The sequence below is a fragment of the Cygnus olor genome, chromosome 6, assembly GCF_009769625.2.
Source record: "Cygnus olor isolate bCygOlo1 chromosome 6, bCygOlo1.pri.v2, whole genome shotgun sequence".
Taxonomy (NCBI): Eukaryota; Metazoa; Chordata; class Aves; order Anseriformes; family Anatidae; genus Cygnus; species Cygnus olor.
The window spans coordinates 26,014,759-26,032,171 of record NC_049174.1 but is presented as its reverse complement, the minus strand read 5'-3'; the positions used below and the strand labels follow the sequence as shown (position 1 = coordinate 26,032,171).

General features: G+C 52.4%; 1 protein-coding gene across 7 annotated transcripts in view; it reads right to left on the bottom strand.

Moving 5' to 3' along the window:
- LOC121072161 overlaps window positions 1-17,389 on the bottom strand; it is a 49,252-nt gene extending 31,863 nt beyond the window's left edge. For 3 of the 7 annotated variants that reach the window (XR_005821038.1, XR_005821039.1, XR_005821040.1), the window contains exon 1: window positions 1,505-1,925. The gene's annotated coding sequence lies outside the window, so the exon portion shown is untranslated. Of the gene's footprint in view, window positions 1-1,504; window positions 1,926-14,864; window positions 17,296-17,324 lie in introns of those variants that run through there. The other 4 variants (XR_005821037.1, XM_040561456.1, XR_005821043.1 and 1 more) reach the window with 3 other exon arrangements.
- Between the last annotated feature and the right edge of the window lie 24 nt (window positions 17,390-17,413).

The window sequence follows — 17,413 nt, the reverse complement described above, 5'->3', positions numbered from 1 at the left end:
AGGGAGCGGTATCTGCAGCAGTATCATTACACTGTCAGTTTTGCCAGTAACTGCCCTGTGCAGATCAGATCCAATCGATGTGTCTTTTCCATCACTGATGTGTTCAGGTCCTTCGCTTCCACGTGAACTCAGGACCTGGAGACAAAAGTATGCTGCACCTCTCTTTTGCTTCCTTTGATAAACATGATTTTAATGGACTATGGAGTCTGAAAGCACTTTATGTCAGGAACCGATCCCAAGAGCAAAATTCAGCGAGTTTCTCCTACATCACATGTGGCTGTTCATCAAATTTATTAGGCAAGAATCCTAGGCACACGGAGGCCTGGCCAGCACTGACAGAGGCTTTCTCTCGTATAGCAACCCTTTGATCACACTGTCAGCATCATTTATTTGCTTGTGTTGCATATTCTTGAATGCTCCAGTAAATTATTTCTCCCAGTTGACTATCAGAGACAAAGGCTGTTCTTTCAACTTGCATTTGCACCTCTTCCCTTCACCTCCATTTCAATTAGCTATGGAAGTGATTTTTTCCCTTAGCCCCATTTCACAGCCTGCCTGTACTGGAAGCTTTAGGAACACCGATGCCTGGAGAAGACTCCGGCTGGTGCCTTCCCTATAGGGAAGGCCGTGGCTAGCAATTAGCAAGCCCAATTGCTCTGCTTGACCTGCTGCTGGCTGGGGTGGAGAGCACAGAACCAGCTGCAGCGCCCTGTCCTTCTGGCTGGGCACAAGGAGAGGGGGGCCGTGAGCACCATGGGTGGAAGAAAGGAGGTTTCACCACAACCAGGTGTGGCTGGACAGGGATGAGAGCTGGATTACCTCTCTGGGAGGTGGGGGAGGCTGTAGGAACACACCCCCTCCTTTAAACAGGATCTCCGTCTGTAGGGAGCTGCTGCTACTTCTCCTGTGCGTGCAGCTAGTATTTCTGTTAGCCATTTTGGGACTGCAGAGACACGGCAGGTGGTGAACTGCCCACAGCAGCTCAGGGCTGAGTACAAGCGACCAGTTTGGGCTGGGCAGCAGCTCTGGGCTCCTCCGCTCAGCAACACCAGGGAAAATGCCTTCAGAAAAAGCGCGTATTCCAGAGGGCAACTTGCCAAGCGGTGTCTGCCCTACACAGCTGGTCACCAACGGTTTCTGAGAGCAGATCCCTTATGTCCAGATATTTGACTTAAACGATATCAGATAGATTCCAGATGGGAGAATCTCTCTGGGATGTCTTTAATCCCAGCTGGACATTAACTCCCAAGTGACCCCACGGGAACAGGATTTGGAGAGTTTGGGCTGGAGGCGATACAGATCCATGGGATTTCTCACCACACCCACACCTGGCCTCACCTCACCCTCCAAAAAACATTGTCAGTAAAACGAGCATCATGTCATAAGTAGCTCACTGGCAATGTTTTAATGTCACCACTAAGAAAGAAACAAATTCTGTGAAAGAATAATATCAACAAATATGCTCTAAGGATGCTCCTAACCACAACTGTATGTTTTAACATACCAACAGTGCTAGACAACTCTGTCGTCTTTTTGGTGCTCTGTAGTGACAGGTGATGCGGGAAGAGGCAGGATATGCCCTCTGTTTAGAACCAGCTGCAAGAGAATGGTTTTGTTTGCTCAAATGCATGAGATGCTGTGAGTAAGCTGCATCTTCCTGCAGCGCAGGCTAGCCACTAAATATGCAAGGTGCTGAAAAAAGACTGGATGCAGCAGTTCTGCAGCTCTTTCTAAGCAAGTAAGGGAGAAGGTAAGGCCAGTCACCCAGAGCCCCTCACCCTGTGCTGGGGACTCAGATACTGGCTATGTCACACAGTCCTCATGAGGCCAAGGGTAAAGGAGACACAGACCCACCCCGGACCCAGAGCCACAAGGACCCCCACGCCCCTTCCCAGGCCACTGGCTTGCTGCAGGCTCTGAAGCTGGCTGCTCCCAGCCAGCTCTGGGCTCTCTAGTTCCCTAGCAATATGAGTTACATATCACGACTTCCATTCCATTCTGCAAAATGTTCCTTCCATATGTCTCTCATGAAGGTTGCTATATTCTTGTTAACCTCATTTTTTTTTTTTTAACTGTGAAAAAAAATAAAGCACAGAGCATAGTTGCGGACGAAAGCCATTGCATGCAAATTGAAATTATGGAGACACTACTAGGAGCTGAACCAGGCGCATCACAGCTGAGCTGCAGGCAAACAACCAGCTTTCTTCTAATAACTATTGTGGCTCCTGCTCCTGTGTCACAGCACTCAAAGTCTGCAGCTTTGTGGTTGTCTCAAAGTACCCACAGCTGCCCGAAGGAGGGACAGAACCACTCTATTGATACAATTGGGTGTTATCAATCAAAAGAGGGGAAATACTGTCTATGCAGATACCCAGTCACTCCTGATAAACAAATATGAAACCTTTGTAAACGTTTTTTAAGGAGTACCTTGAGAAGACAGGGTGCAGATGGAGCAGCCAATCTGATGGTTAGCATCTCATACACCACAGCACCTCAGCAAGGGATTTAACCTCAGCTTCATAAATACTGCCCATCAAGAATTCCTACACGTAGCTATAACACCTCAGAAAGCTTAATTACCACTTAAGAAGTAGAAGACAAAACGAGCTATGTGACCTTTCCCACCCCAGATCCTGTAGGTCAGCCTTATTTAAGACAACTGGGAGCCTGAAAAGCTAAACATTAGTGTTGGCAGATGAGCAGATGGATGGATGGCTGCCAGCATAATCCATCTTCCCACTTGCCTCTGTAGGGCTGGGTGACATTCAAAACTAGCTACTTCCCCATGCAAAGAGAGATGCATGCGATGCAATGAGCAGGGCTTAAAATGGGCTCATCAGCTGGCAGGACCAGTAGCAAAATGCTTTATGACTGCTATTTAACGTTGCGGGCGAGGCTATAAACAAGAGACATCAGGCTGTGACAGAAGTGGGGAACGTAATGACCACAGTGGATTTGCTATAAGCCAACCCCTGAGCAAGTTGTAAAAATCCATCAGGATCTTGTCAGCTTTCCTTTCTGCATAAATGCTCCAAATCCAGTTAACCTTTTAATCAGAGCAGATAAAATCATGCTATCATCAAAGGGGATACTAGCTACAGTCTCATGAAAACTTTCCATCTCTGCTCAGCTTGGAATTTTTTGTTGTTTGAGGTTCCAAGATTAAATCCCCCAGTCACTGAAAAATAAAAAGAGTAAAGTCTATTTTGCAGGAAATTTCTTCGCACAGGCAAGGCTCCCGCTCCCTGGCCGAGGCAGGCGCACCAGCAGCTGTGGTGCACGGAACCACCGTGAGTTGTATTGGAACCCCCGAGGAAAGGACACTGAAACTCACAGCCTCCAACATATCCCAAAGCTTTCTGAGGCTCAAGGAGGATTGAAAGCTCAAAGAATTTCCTTCATCTGCTTACTGTAACAGACTGTTCTGCAGCCCAACTCTTCTGTGCTGACTCTCTACAAAACAAGGACGTTTGTGCCTCTAACACTCCAAAGGGCAGTCAGATCTGTCTGCCATACAGCATCTCCCAGATCAGAATACACGTTGTGGGTTTTTTTTTTCAAGGGCTGAAGTCTTCAGGATTTTCTACACCTGCCAGCAAACATCGGTGCTGGTGATAAAGTCAGGCAGAGATGCCACATGCAGAAACAACCCCAGCAGAGATTTGGACCTGGGACCCCAGGTGAATGAAGCTTCCTGCCTAACCCAGTACAGCAGCTGGCTTCACTGAACTCGCCTGTATAATCTGAACCAAAAAAGCGCTCGTTCCCATTGACTATTGCCCATATGCCACCTCTAAATATACTTACGTATTAGCATTTATGTGACATTCAGTACAAAATCCATATGGCTCCTTTCAGCAAGCAGGAACAGCAAAAAGGGGGAAGTGCAGAGAGTCTGGAGATAGAGCTTGCAAAGATCTCTTTCTGAGCACCAGAAAATGCTCTTTGCAGGTGGGCAGTGATAGAAGAGTGCGGAGGCCCCACGCAGACCGCATTTTCTGTTTTTGCATGAAGCTAAATCGGATTTCTTTTAGATGAAGCATCTAAGAGTGATTCCTCAGGAACAGAAGTTAGGGAGCAAAGCAGCTCCGGGTCTAGGGTGAGGGGTATCACAGCCCTTAGTGAAACAGCCTCTCGTTACCTTGACCAGCCTCCCCTGGCCTGGAAGCTGCATTTAAATCCTTGCCTCGGCCCTTGCCCGGTCGAGGCTGTATGCATGCTGACCTTGGCCTGGCCAACCTGGCTTGCTGGGTGACAGCAGAGCTGTGTGGGATTAGGGTTTTCTCTGGCACTGGTGGGATTGCTGGCTGAATCCAGACACAGCCACGGGGCCTGCTCCGCTCTTCCCATGTGGGCACAGTTATCTGCCTTTATGGATAAAGCGCGAAAGCGTTTGCCGTCACTGCCTAAATCTGCCAGTCCTACCCACGATGGCTCCTGAAATCCCCAAATTGTTCCATCCCTTGTGGGTATGTACTGGGTTAGACTTCATCTTGACAGATAGCAAGGAATTGATCACAGAACTAAAACCATAGCTGGTTGCTTAGCTACCACTGATCGGTACACAGTCAGATTCGCTGTGTGCAAACAGCCCAGCGCCCGCCAATTATCCGTCATTAGGACTCTAAAAACGGAGCTTTCCGAGAGCTGAGAACAACCGTGAGCCAGGTAAACAGGGAACCTCGAATCCTCAAATAGAAAAATACAAATGATAATTGAGAGTTGGTTATTTTGGGTTGTTTGTGTTTTTTTGGCTAGATGTTCAAACAGCCACAGTCCTGCAACTGAAGAAAATAAATACATTGGCTTGGGAAAAAATCGGATTCCTGTTTATTGGGAAAGTGAAAGCAAGCGTGGTATGTGTATAAACACTGGGGATACGGAGAGTGATAAATAAAAATGACAGGCTAAGAATTGCAGAAAACTGATAAGGGAAAAAAAGACAAAAGGGGGAATAAAGAGCTGCAGGATTAATGATGGCATGAAGTAGCTGAAGTATGTTGGGTCCTAAAAGCATAGTCTCATTCCAGAAGTGGAACAACAGTCGGTTGCAGTGCCATGAAGGTAGAGTAAGTAGCAAGCTGCCTCTGTCAGCTGCTCAGCACTAACCGTCTGGGGAGCTCTACAACATCAACCTGAGACCATTCACTTTTCCGGTTTGTTTTAATACCAAGACATGAGATAAGACTGGCCGTAGATTTGGGTCAGGTTGGAAGATAGATCAGAGCAGCGCATTCCTGTTGACTGGGAACAGGAGCTAGACCACAGCAGACTAGAGAGAGGTGCATGATTTCCTAGTGAAGATCTGTAACCCCCAGAACAATCTTCTGGGGGGCTGTGATGAGTAGTGGGACTGGGTAAGACGCAGGTAACAGAGCCCTGTGTCTGTGGGAGGCGACTAGAAGAGCCAGCAGGTACAACGGTTGCAGAGATCTGCCAATGTCCCTCCACCTCTTGAAACGCAGACACGTGGATATTGCTATTTAATAGACTGTGAGGAGCCTCGCGTGTATTTCTCACTATCAGGTGCTATTCTTTCATGTTCCAGCCCCAAAGATCAAATCGTTAAATCTCCCAGAGCTGTGACCTTCCTCTAGCAAGGTCTGCCTTTCATCTCCCGGAGGCTTGGTGCCAGATCCGTGGATGAGCTGCTGCACTTGGCTGCGTTATTAGCAGTATATTCATGAGCACGCACCGCATAGCTGCTGGCAGGTCAGTTACTCGTGGGCTCATCTGCGGGCTGATTCATCACCGTGGCTGTAAACAATTCGTGTTCAGCACCGCTGGTGTCCAGCCTCTCCTCTCCCCAGCAGTTCGTCTTCCCTCCTCTAATATACGTGACAACAAAAGCAGCTGCAGAGATTTCTGCCTTCCTTGCATGTGCAGTAAAGCGCAGCTATGCTACATCTGGTCACATCCTCACGACAACTTATTCTCTCTGAAGAAACTGCTAATAGTGCTTCTGTGTCACAAAGTATTTCCTGTTGTTGGATTTGAGCAGAACCTCAGGGAAAGGTAAGTTACAAAAGTCAACAGATGAACTTTCGGTTTACTTTCGGTGGCAGCTTTTGTGCTGCGTGGGGGTTCAGCAGCACCCTGGACGGGATGCATGCAGCGTGCCGAGATGCTGCCTGCATGGGTGTTAACAGCAGTGCCCGCGTGTGCTACGTGTGAGACTGATCCACGTAGCTGCTTACTGAATGGGACTGGCTCACAAATACCACAGTCTGCCTGCTCCGGGGAAATATTAGAGACCTGGTACCAATTTCAGGAGAGTCAGTCTGTATGAAAGAAGGGAAGTGCCTCTGAAGTGCCTCTCAGCTGCTGCGGAGGCCAGGCCATCTGGCTGAAGGGTTACGCTCTGTCCCAGAGGCCAGCACTCAGCAGCTGAGGCCATTTCTGTACATGCAAAGCCATCTTCCCTGTGAAAGGACAGGGCTTTGGGACCCCATGAGAGACGGGGGAGTTCTGTCACCTCTTCTGCCTGCTGTAGATCTGCCCCAAATTAGCACTGTCTGATACTAATCTCTTGTTCGCTCTAAAAGCCCTCAGGTGTGTAAACCCAGAGACAATGAAAAAGACACCAGGAAATAATGGGCTTACCTTATCACATCCCAGCTGGCAGCGCTGCCTAGAACATGGTGGAAATTTTGAGTTATTAAAATTAATGAAGGAACTGGCTATTCTTGAATAATTCATCACGTATCAGCTGCTGCTGAGGTAACAGGAGCTCAGCAAGATCCTCCTTAGCACTGCACAGTGCCCAAAAATCTTTAAATAAAAAAAATAAAATCAAAGATTAGCTAGTTAAAGATCGAAGGACTTTCTCCACGTGAAGCGAGAGGCCCTTATTCCGGTTGCTGAGGTCATCCAGCTGCCATCTGTGAGAACAGCCAAGGTCTCTCACATGGAAGTCACCCAGCTAACACCACGGATTTTTACCGGGGCACGAAGCATTCTGCCTCAGCCATCACATTTTGCAGAAGGTAACGGCTCCATATCTCATGACTCTTAGCGAAATCAAGTTCAGATTTTGATATTTACTATAAACTAAGGATGTCCGAAGATATTGACTTGCTTTTATGGTCATTGTGTTTGAAAATATGCTAGCTGAACATGCAGAGACGTAGGCACTACCACCTTGAGCATGCAGTTCTTAAGGTGCAAGCTTTGCTGCTGCTCAGGGCTTTCGTCAGCACGAGAATCAAATTACCCACAGCCTGGGCAATGTCAGAGCTGCATTTTGGAAGCATGTCAGTAGCCCCGGAACAGAGTCCTGTTAACTTAATCTTGTGCCACTGGATGAAACAAGGCCTTTTTCTCAACTCTGCTGGCCAATGGTAAATGTGCAAAAGCAGCAGGAAAATCAGGCGCTGTAATTAGATGGCTGTCAAGAAAAGGAAAATTGCACATTTCTCTTCCTCTGTTTCCTCCTTCTGTGGAGGTCAGAGGAACTGCAGTTAATAAAGAGAGAAGAAAAATAGGTAAATGCAGCGAACGCCCTCCTTCCTCCCAGCTGCTGGTACAGGGTCTCCTAATGCAATCGTGAAACTCCCCGAGAGCCACACAGACGCAGACCCTCCAGGAGCCCCGCACCTCCTCTCCTTCCAGCTGTCCCGCGACGGCACCCTTCTCAGCTCCAGCTCCACCTAGCACGGCCTCCCTCCGCCCGCCGCCAGGCGCCCAGGAAGCTGTGAAGCCCTGATGGCACAGCAAGGCACGTTAAGGCAGACGAGAAGGCCTTTGACTCGAGATCCTGGGGAATAAGGAGAGATCTTCACGCCTGTCAATCGCCTCAAGTCAGATTTTATTTCTGGCTGCCGTTCTTGCTTCAGCCAAAGCACATGATTTTGCCCGGGCCTCAGTGGCTGAAAGATTTTGGTAGAAGTACTCCGATGTCGGCAATCGACTTCACGAGACATTTGACCTGGCCCCATGGGAAGAGACCCCCAATTTCTTCTCTTTCCACTCTCCAGAAACGCTGCTTCATCAGTCACTTGCGAGAGCATTTTAAAAATTCAGGTGCACTCCCCTTGCCCCGAAGCGGGGGCAGCACTCTCTCCTCTCGCTGTCTCCTCTCTGCGGAAGGTCACAGAGCGTCGATTTTCAGCCCTGAGCTCTTCGTTGACACGGGTTAAGACAGTTTGGAGAAGCCACGAGCTGACGTTGTGTCTTCTCACCCTGGTGTGTGAATGAAGCGATTGCTGTAACTCTTAGAGCTGCAGCCAACAGGTTGTGACCTGGTAACACACTGAGGGGTCCCTGATCTCCTGGGGTCCTCCCAGGTGAGGCGCTCCACTCCCTGTGCTTCAGCTCTGCTACCTGTGAAAGGGGGGTGATAAAACAACCCGCCGGCACCTGCAGGAACCGGATCCTTCCTCTCCTTGCGGTTCGTGAGCACCCAGAAAAATAGAGAAAGGTTTTCTAAAACTGAACGGTAATTACTTGAATTAACTGAACTCTGGGACCTCCGTTCGAGTGTAACGGCTCCAAAAAAGCACCAGCAGAAGCTGCCACGGCTCTACCTGCCTCAAAGGGCACGGGTGCCTTCCCATCCCGAGCTGTAAGGGAACAGGGAGGCAGGCAGGGACCGGACCGTGGTATCAAAGGGCCCGTCCACGAAGCACGCCTGCCTCTCGACACACCACTAGGGTAGCACGTGAGGGTGTGCGGTCGGGTCTGTGCAGATGCTTTGGGATAGAAAGTTTTCCTGCCTTTCACCATCGTTTTCTTCTCCTTTCCTTTCTGTTTTTCCTGTTCTGTTCCTGAAATGGCACCTGACTAGTGATGATGGGGATGATGTACTCTGTTTAAGAGGCACAGCACCTCTCTGACTTGCCAGACAACACCAGCTGCTGTGTGGCGTCCTTTGCTTTGTTCCTTGAGGAGACCAGTAGGTTTTACAGCATTTTCTCTAAGCAAGGCATCATCCCTGAGACGCGATCAGTGCTCCAGGGAGCTCCAGCAGGGAGGCAAGAGTAAATCATTAAAAAAAACCCACACCACAAAACGCCAAAGAAATCCTGGAGAGATGCTGCTTGCTTCCAAGTGATCCTGTGAGGTAGGGACTGTCAGGGAAGTAGAGAAGCAAGGGTTTTACCTGTTCTGATACAATCCCACTTTTTTCAGGAAGATATTAAAAGCACATTTCAATGAAAACAATTTTGGCGAAGGGTAGAGCCTGGAGCCTGTTCATACATCCACCTGGTTTCTCCTCTCTCAGCCTAAGCAATGAAAAAAGTCAGAGAAGGGAACGAGCCCAGTACTTACTCCAGGCAGAAAGGAAGGCAGACTTGGTGTAAATCAAGATGCTTGATAATCTAGATGCTTCAGTTACATTTTTCCACCTTAAGGAAATAAAATGGATGAGGCTGAGCTGGCTGGGTCTCTGGGGAGGCTGGCGCAGCTGGGATCACCAAACAGCCCGTAAGGGGCTTGCAGAGACACATTTGTTTCCTGGGTGCAAGTGAGGGAACAGAAGGGCCCTTCTCCCACGTGGGCCCTCGGCGGTGCCGTGCTCACCACGCGCTCGGTGTTGCTGAGGAGGAGCCCAGCCAAGAGATAAACTTGGCTTTGCCTAGGCAGGAAGAAGAAAAGTGAAATGCCTTTTTATTTTCCCTAAGGGCATGGTGGAACCAAGCCACAAGGATGTATTCGTACAGCTCCGCCTAGGGCGGTGTGAGCACCTTCTCTGGTGAATCACTAGGTCCCCAAAGCTTTTGCTCTTCCTGAGTGACGCCGGGTGTTTTGGGGAAATGCTGCCGGCTACAAGGACGACGTGACACTGCTGGGCTAACGCAGGACGCGTGGCTGTGGGTCTGTGGGATACTGCCCCAGCCTCCCTAGGATGATGATGTTTGGCATCAAGAACCCAGTACCTGACTTATCACCCAATTTACCTCAATTTTTCTGCCCACTGCTACTTTACAGCCTTCCAAAAAGCATTTCCCCAGCCTGTTGCCCAGTATCTCTCAGGAAGCTGGTGACAGCAGTTCCTCAGTGATAAGATGGAGATAACGGGGACAGGACCAGACCCACTCAGACAAGTCCGAGGCTTCCTTGCAGCTGGAGCAGCCATATTTACATGCACTAAACAAAGACCAGGCTCAACTGTTTCCATGTTAATTGCCCAGCTGCTTTAATTGGATATGGGCTTCTAAGCCCCAAAGTAAGCTGTGTGAAAAGACAAAGCAGTATGTACCTCTTATCTCCTTAATCTTGGCTTGCCCGGTGCTACACGATCAGCACACGTGTTCCTGTACTGAACTGGCCATGAAGCTGACGGGTTCTTTGGCAAGAGAAGGAAAAAGTGATACTCTACAGGTGAAGTTACTGTTCAGACCCTGAACTGAGGGAAGGCCACTCTGCTCCCAGCACTGCTCTCCCCCAGGCAAATTTGGTCAGCGAACGGAGCAGAAAGGGAACTGTAAAGAAACACTGCCACAGGCCTGATTTTGTCCTTCGTTACTGATGTGAAGAACCCAACCAGACGCAAGCAGAGGTACCCGATTTTGGCTACCGCCAGGGCGAGGAGACGCGACATGGGGTACAGAGCTACTACGGGAAGCTGCAGTGAAATTGGCAACCTCTTCGGGCCCTTTACCACATCACGAGGCAAGATGAATCAATAATACGTATCGAGCCGGGAAAGTTAATCTGCATCCAGAGCATCATAACAAATTAAAAGGAAATAAAATCAGTACAACTCCACTGGCTCTCATTACCAGCACAGTGAAGAGTAATTAAAATCCATGGGCCAAATTCAATGCTGGAAGAACTCTTCTGAAGCCGGGGGGCGCTGTACAAGGGCACTGCTTTTTCCAAACGCTAACTGCGTGTTGCAAACAGCAGCAGGAGCGGGCAGCGGACAGGGCAGGGTAAGCAGGGAACCCCTTCAGAGGCCAGGCATCCTGCTCCTTGCTCTTCCTCAGAGGAGTCACGTCACCCACCCGCCGCCTTGGGGCTGAATCTCCCCGGCGCCTGGCACTCAGGCGCAGGGTTCCTGCCCTGCTTACAAGGCCCTCCCAAGCCAACGCACAGCCAGCTTCCACCAGCCCTGGCTCACCCCCGCCCTGCTCTGCCTTTTCCCTGCTCCCAGGGAGCTGCACGCTCCCCTCTCATCCCGCTTCCAGCACAGCCACCCTCGCTACTCCCTCTCTTCCTCACTAGAGAAATTCCTTTTCCCCATCACCGAGCACCCTCTGCTACCAGCCCAGGCTCTTAACCCATCTTTGCACGCCTTGCTGTGAACTCCTCTCCCTCTGGCCTCCCCGCATCCCAAAGGGCCACCACCTGCCCCCCGAGCAATCCCCACTTCACTCCCACGACCGCTTTGTTGCAGCCCTGTGTGAATCACCAGCCGGAGCCATGCTTGGAGCAGCATCCCCCGCTCACACCTTGGTACCTGCTCCTCCACAAGGCCCTGCGTGGCTCTGCCTCGGCTCAGCTCCGCGGCTGGCTCCCACAAGTGGAAGAGGGACGCGCGACGCACAGACAGCACGTCCTCTGTCACCGCGCTCCGCCTGCCTCAGCAGCCACCGCAGCACGAGGTGAGAGCAGAGCCACCGCGCAGGCACCCAGAGAGGCGTCCTCAACATCGCTTAGCCCAAGGAGGATTGTGGTTTAGGTCTCCCCACCGCACCACGAGCGCCTCACAGCACGCTGCTGACTCTCATCCCTCTGGATGGAGCAGAGGCAGCAGGGAGCTTCTTCCCACGGCGACCCAAAGCCACCCGGTACAAAACCAAGTTACGCACCGATGCACGCGGCGCTGCCGTAAGCACGGAGGGGACGGCTGACGTGCCCGTGGCTGTCTCTGGGCTGGGCCGCCTGTCTTAGGGATTTGCTTCATGCTACGGCTACAGTGAAGCCTGAGGTGTGTTCTGAGAGCCAGGGTAGGAAGCGCTGCAGTTATCGCTCCCCTGTCTGACTGGGGAGAAATGACAGAAGTAACACAGTGGTGTAGAGGAGCACTGACTGTGTCCGCTGGGACATGGCTGCACAGCAAACAGGTGAGAGAGACCCTGGGGTAAAGGACAGAAAATCTTCCCAGAAAGATGTGACCGGCTGTGGCAGCACAAGGCTATCAGCAGAGCTGGCTCGCGGAGCCTGGAGCTCATCCTCCCCATGTCCTGGGACTCTACCAAAGACGCTGTACATCTTAATCTTCAAGAGCTGATCAGCACGGGGGCTGCTTATCAGCAAGGAAGGCTTCCACAGCCCACTCCTTCCTCTTCCAAAACCAGATTTGCTTTTCTTTTTTTCCCCCCACCTGTAACCCTGGCTGCTGTCCGCTCTCAACAACACCGAGCTTCCACAGCAGCCGAGCTAACGACTTGTGAGGTCTCCCCGCTGCAGGCACGGCTTCTCCAAGCACAAGGCTCTGCTTTCCAAAGCCACGCCGTGCCCTCGGAGCAGGAAGAGGACTGCCACATCGCGGCTCGCAGGCAGGTTATCTTGCGTTGCACAAACCTGACTGCCCGCAGGCAACAGAGCTGTTGCAACAGCTGCGGTAAAAAACGGGGCACATCAGTGCAAAACGGTTAAGTACCGCAAACCAGGCCTCCTGAGGGAGCGCTGGAAGATCTCCGTGTAATTGAGAGGTCTCCGTTCAGCTCAGGCCTGAGGTTTTGCCAGGTTAAACTACCACAGCGAGGATCAGCAATGAAACCGTATCGATCCTCACAAGAAGCAGTGGAACCACATCCCAAGGCAAAGATGAATGTGATCCGAGCGTGACTGCGGTAAGTTACTGTCTGTAACGCAGGTTAAAACAAGAACTTGGTTAATCACAGATGGGTCTCAAGTCACGGGAAATCTCTTGTCTCTAGTGCTGTCAGGCAACTGGCTTGAATTCAGCACACAGCTTGGGTTCTCAGGCCTGGTATGACCAGAAGAGAGGAAAAGGTTTACGGTATTCACATTTTGGGAAGGGAAACATCCTGTAAGAGATGACCTTGCAACTCCTGTCCAAGGAGTCTTCCCTCTGCCTTATTCAGAAGTGAACTCTGAGCACTCCAGCTCTTTGTCCACGGGGATTTAGGGTAGAGAAACACCAAGACCAAGAAGGCTCTCAGCAGACTGCCCACTCAGCACTGATTAGCGCATCTTTGCCCCAAAGTCCTCTGCAGCTTGGGATCTGAGCTGCGAATGATGCAGGACAGGGAGTAGCTTGTCCTTTGTGCCAACATCTCGCTGCCTGCAGGCGGCTTTGTGCTCCGACTGCAGACTGGGGGAACGGAAAGCCCCTGCTCTTAGGGAAGGGCTGGCCACGGCGCCCTGAGTGACAGGAACACCTCAGCGCAGAGCTGATCACTGTCACTGATGCCCTGTTAGTCCTGAGGACGCAGCTGCCATTCAGCACCGACCACGGCTGGTGCTATTTCTGCTCCAGTCACACTCCGAGCTGCTGCTTTACCCCTAGATCTCTCTGCAGGGTGGGCTTTCCGAGCAAGGTCCCCGAAGATGAGAGCAGACTCGATCACAGGACTGGCAGGCGAGCTGTCCTTGAGGCAAGCTACAAAGTCAGCAGATAAATCTGTCACAGCAGCTCTGCCTGGCTGTGACACCGGGAACTAACGTGTATCACTGCTGGGCTAGGTCTGAGCGGAGCTGTCTCTCCTCGGCATCCGAGGGTCCTTAATTCCCTTCCTCCCGGGGGGAAAAGCCTTCCACGAGAGGCTCAGCGGTGCGCTGACAGCCTTGTGAATCACCCGCTCGAGGTCCCAGCCACTGCCACCTTTCAGTCACCGAGTGCCTTCAGGCAGAGGGGGGCTGCCCCGTCACAAACAAATGAGTTTTGACAGGGCACTGCCAGCTCTGCTCCCGGATGCCAGGGAAGCCCCAGGAGGGGCCGTGCGGTGTCTGACCGGAGCAGCTCTAGCCCCGTACCTACAGTGCAGTGTCTGGCTGCTTCTGCAAGCATTGACAGAGAAGCAAGAGTGTAAACTCCCACTAGCATCTGCTGAAGCTTCATCTCCCCAAGGAAAAACGTTTTTTTTTTCTTACACGTATCTTTAAGCATTTCAGCAGCAGGGGAGGCAAGGGCGTAGACACTCTCACTAGCTAAAAACACTTGCAAAATACAAATCCGTGACCAATTCATAAGCAAACACCGCTGCACTTTGACTTCCTGCCTAGGACAGGAGGTGGAGAAGGATTTCAGAAGCATCGTTAGTTCATTCCTGGAAAGGAGCCTTTAGGACAGGTGCTGTTTAATTCCCCATTAGGTTATTTCTAGGAGATGAGGGGACTGTCTCAAATCCAGGTTCTAAAAGGTCTACAGAGGACCCTGAATTATTCCAGGCCCCAAGCTGTTCCATAGCTCAACAACTAACAAAAGACGGTGGATTTTTTCCTTTCTCCCCTTGTGCTTCACCTTGAAGCAGCTGTTAGCAAAGCCAGAAAACTCCTCTGCCCCTCAGCGTATTTAATGCAGCCTTGGCAAAGGAACCGCAGTCTGTCATCTCATGAATATGGGAACTGCCTAATTCTCCAGCTATTCTCATTACCTCAGCCTGAGGGTCCCAGCTTTCCATAACTAATTCCTGAAATCACAGACTTCCCCCTGTCCTTGCTGTCCTTGAGCAGCAAACGGCAGCTCCTCACACAACGATGCTGGTGCCTGCTGTGGTAACGGGGAGCAGGGAGGGCTCTGGGGATGAGGACACTGCACACTGCAGTGGCTCAGGACTGGCCCAGCAGCCCTGAAGGCTGGGCAGCGGGCTGGCGGCAGTAAAACACAGCCCCGTGGCAGCAGAGAACCCCTTGCTCTGCTCCCAAAAGCCTCTGAGCTCCCTGCCTCCTTCCCCCCTGCAGCTCCCATCCTTCATCCCCACGGAGCAGGGGCTTGCAGCGCTTCCCACCTGTCGCTTCGTTTCCCCCCCATCACGTATGTTCACAGTCCACCTTCCTTCCCCGCGTCCACGCATCCGTCTTCTCCTCCCTCGTCATTTCTCCCAAGCTCGCTGGTGCTGCCAGCCCTGTCCATCTTCCCAAGACTCACAGCTGAAGCTGTTCCTCTGCTGCAAGGTGCTAATGGCTGCCAGGAACCAGCTGTGAGGGCTGCTGCGAGCTGCAAAGCAGATGGAAGCCGAGGCTGAGCTAATTACGAAGCAGGGACTGCGAAACTCGTGCAGGCTCTGGCCGGAGGAGCCTCGTTTGTTCCCGGGGACAAGCGGGTGCATCCTCGGCACGTCAGCAGGTGACGGCTGAGCCGGGCAGCCACCAAGCTGCAGACAGCTCTACAGACCTGGGCAAAGAACGGGCACGTTACGCCTCCCCAGCTCACAAACACCCAGGACTGCTGCTGCCGAGCTGCTCTGGACAAGCAGAACGCGCTCACACTGCGGCAGCAGCTGGGGAATCTTAACGCGGGGCTCAAGGGCCAGGCTGCTGGGGAGCACGGGCAGCAGAGCCCTTCTCAGCGGCCAAGACACAGCTACGGGGGCGCAGGTTACCGGGTCCGGATTGTGGCAAGGTGGAAAGAATCACAAGCTCTTCCCGCTCCTTTTGTGATACGGGATTTTTTTTCCTGGAGTTTGCCAAAAGCGTATCCGCACTGACGCTAACTAAAAAGCGGATTACGTCTTCTAGAGGCTCGATCTTCATGCTTCACACAATTGGCTACAGGGAAGCGGCAGCAGGAATCACCTTGGAAGTCCATGGTTTTGTAACCAGAACCTCCCTTCCAATTAGTCACATTACAGGGCTGTAAATACGATAGTTCCATCAATAGTATGGAGCAGTCATGCTGCATTTGTATTAACATAAATGAGTGCTAATGTGCCATAGAGCTAATCTGATATGACAGTAATTGGCTGGTGCCCAGCAGTGGAGGCCCTGGAGCTATGCTTGCTCCCTCTTCTCTACAGGAACTGTCCCTCCAAAACGCTGGAAAGGAACCAAACTGCGAAACCGCAGCTCGCCTGCCAGCAGTAAGCGATGCCTCTTGCAACTGCATTGCCCTGAGATGCCTGGCCTCTTGCTTCTTGGGGGGTGTTCGTTAGAGAGGAACTTTTAACTCCTACGAAGTCACACAGTAAGAAATAAGGGTTGCCAGCATATCTCATAAGGCTGGATCAGCCTGCCCAGAGATCTGCAAACACCAGCTGGGTATTAAAACCCAGAAAAGGCATGTGAGCACTCAGCCTGCTCCTTTCCCTTTCCCCTGTGGCTACTGGGAGCTATACAATGTCACCCAGTCGGCAGTAGGCTTTTCTTACACTGGGGTAGCTTTAGGCTTTGTGAACACTTTGGGGCAATCATTGTCCTGTGCTGTGCCCTACAGACAGGGCAGCGAGACTTAAACCTGAGACTGCAGCCGGGGTTCTTCGGTTGAAAACCTTAAAGGAGATCGATAGAAGCACTGGATGGGAACCAGACCTCGCACACGGCCCACCTCCTGTCCGGGCTTCTCTTTCGTGAGGCAGGCTGTCACACACATCACGGCAGGTGTCCAGGCTTTCTGCATTTACCTCGTCAGCCCCGTACATGCCTTGCTGTCTGGCTGCCCACTGCCTTGCCTAAAGCAACCTCACCCACCACAGAGCTCCTGGGTTCTGCCCCAGTACAAACCAAGCAGCCACCACGGACCTGTTTTAAGCAGAAACCACTCTTCTCACGCTTACAGGCACCGAAATTTTGGTATACGCAACAGCAGTATCTCAAAACCCCGGAGCACACGTGGCCTGCAGCGCCCAGAACAGCTCATGGAGCAGCCGATAGAAATAAGAGACGATTTCATAGAGGACATGGGGATGAATACCTCCATCAGCAGACCTAGGATCTGTGACACCCAGTTCAGGACAGGGACGTGACTTCGATCTCTCAGCTCGCTGCTCCCCCACCTGCCCAAGGGCTCAGTAAGGCGTCCCCAGCTTGCAGCGGGGGGCTCTGAGCCCCAATGGACGGCTGCGAAGCGTTTTGGGAGCCGTGCGCGAAGATGCCCTCACCGCCCCCAGGCCTTCCCCTCCCTTCCCCTGCCGCCAGCAGACCCGTGCCCCCCCCCCCCCACACACACCCCCCGCCTCGCAGCGCCACAAAGGCGAGGGCTGGGGGAAGGCAGGGGTGCAGCCGCCCGGAGCATCGCCTCGCCCGGCTGCAGCGCGGTACGAGCGGCACAGGCAGGCTGCCGGAGGCAGCCCGGGGCTCCCGGCAGCCGTGCGGCACGGCCCGGCACCGCGGCGGAGGGCGAACGCGGGCAAACCGCAGCGGCACGGAGCCCCCCCACCCCCAGCTACGGAGAGAGGCGAGGCCGCTCCTCGCCGCGCTCCGGCCCCGGTACAAGGGCCGTTTGCCGTCCCCGTCGCCGTGCCCGTACCCACCTGCGGCTCCCGGCCCCGCCGCTCGTCCCGCGCCCGCCCGGCAGCGCCGAGCCCCGGCCCGCAGCCGCCGCCCGCCCCCCGTGCGCCCG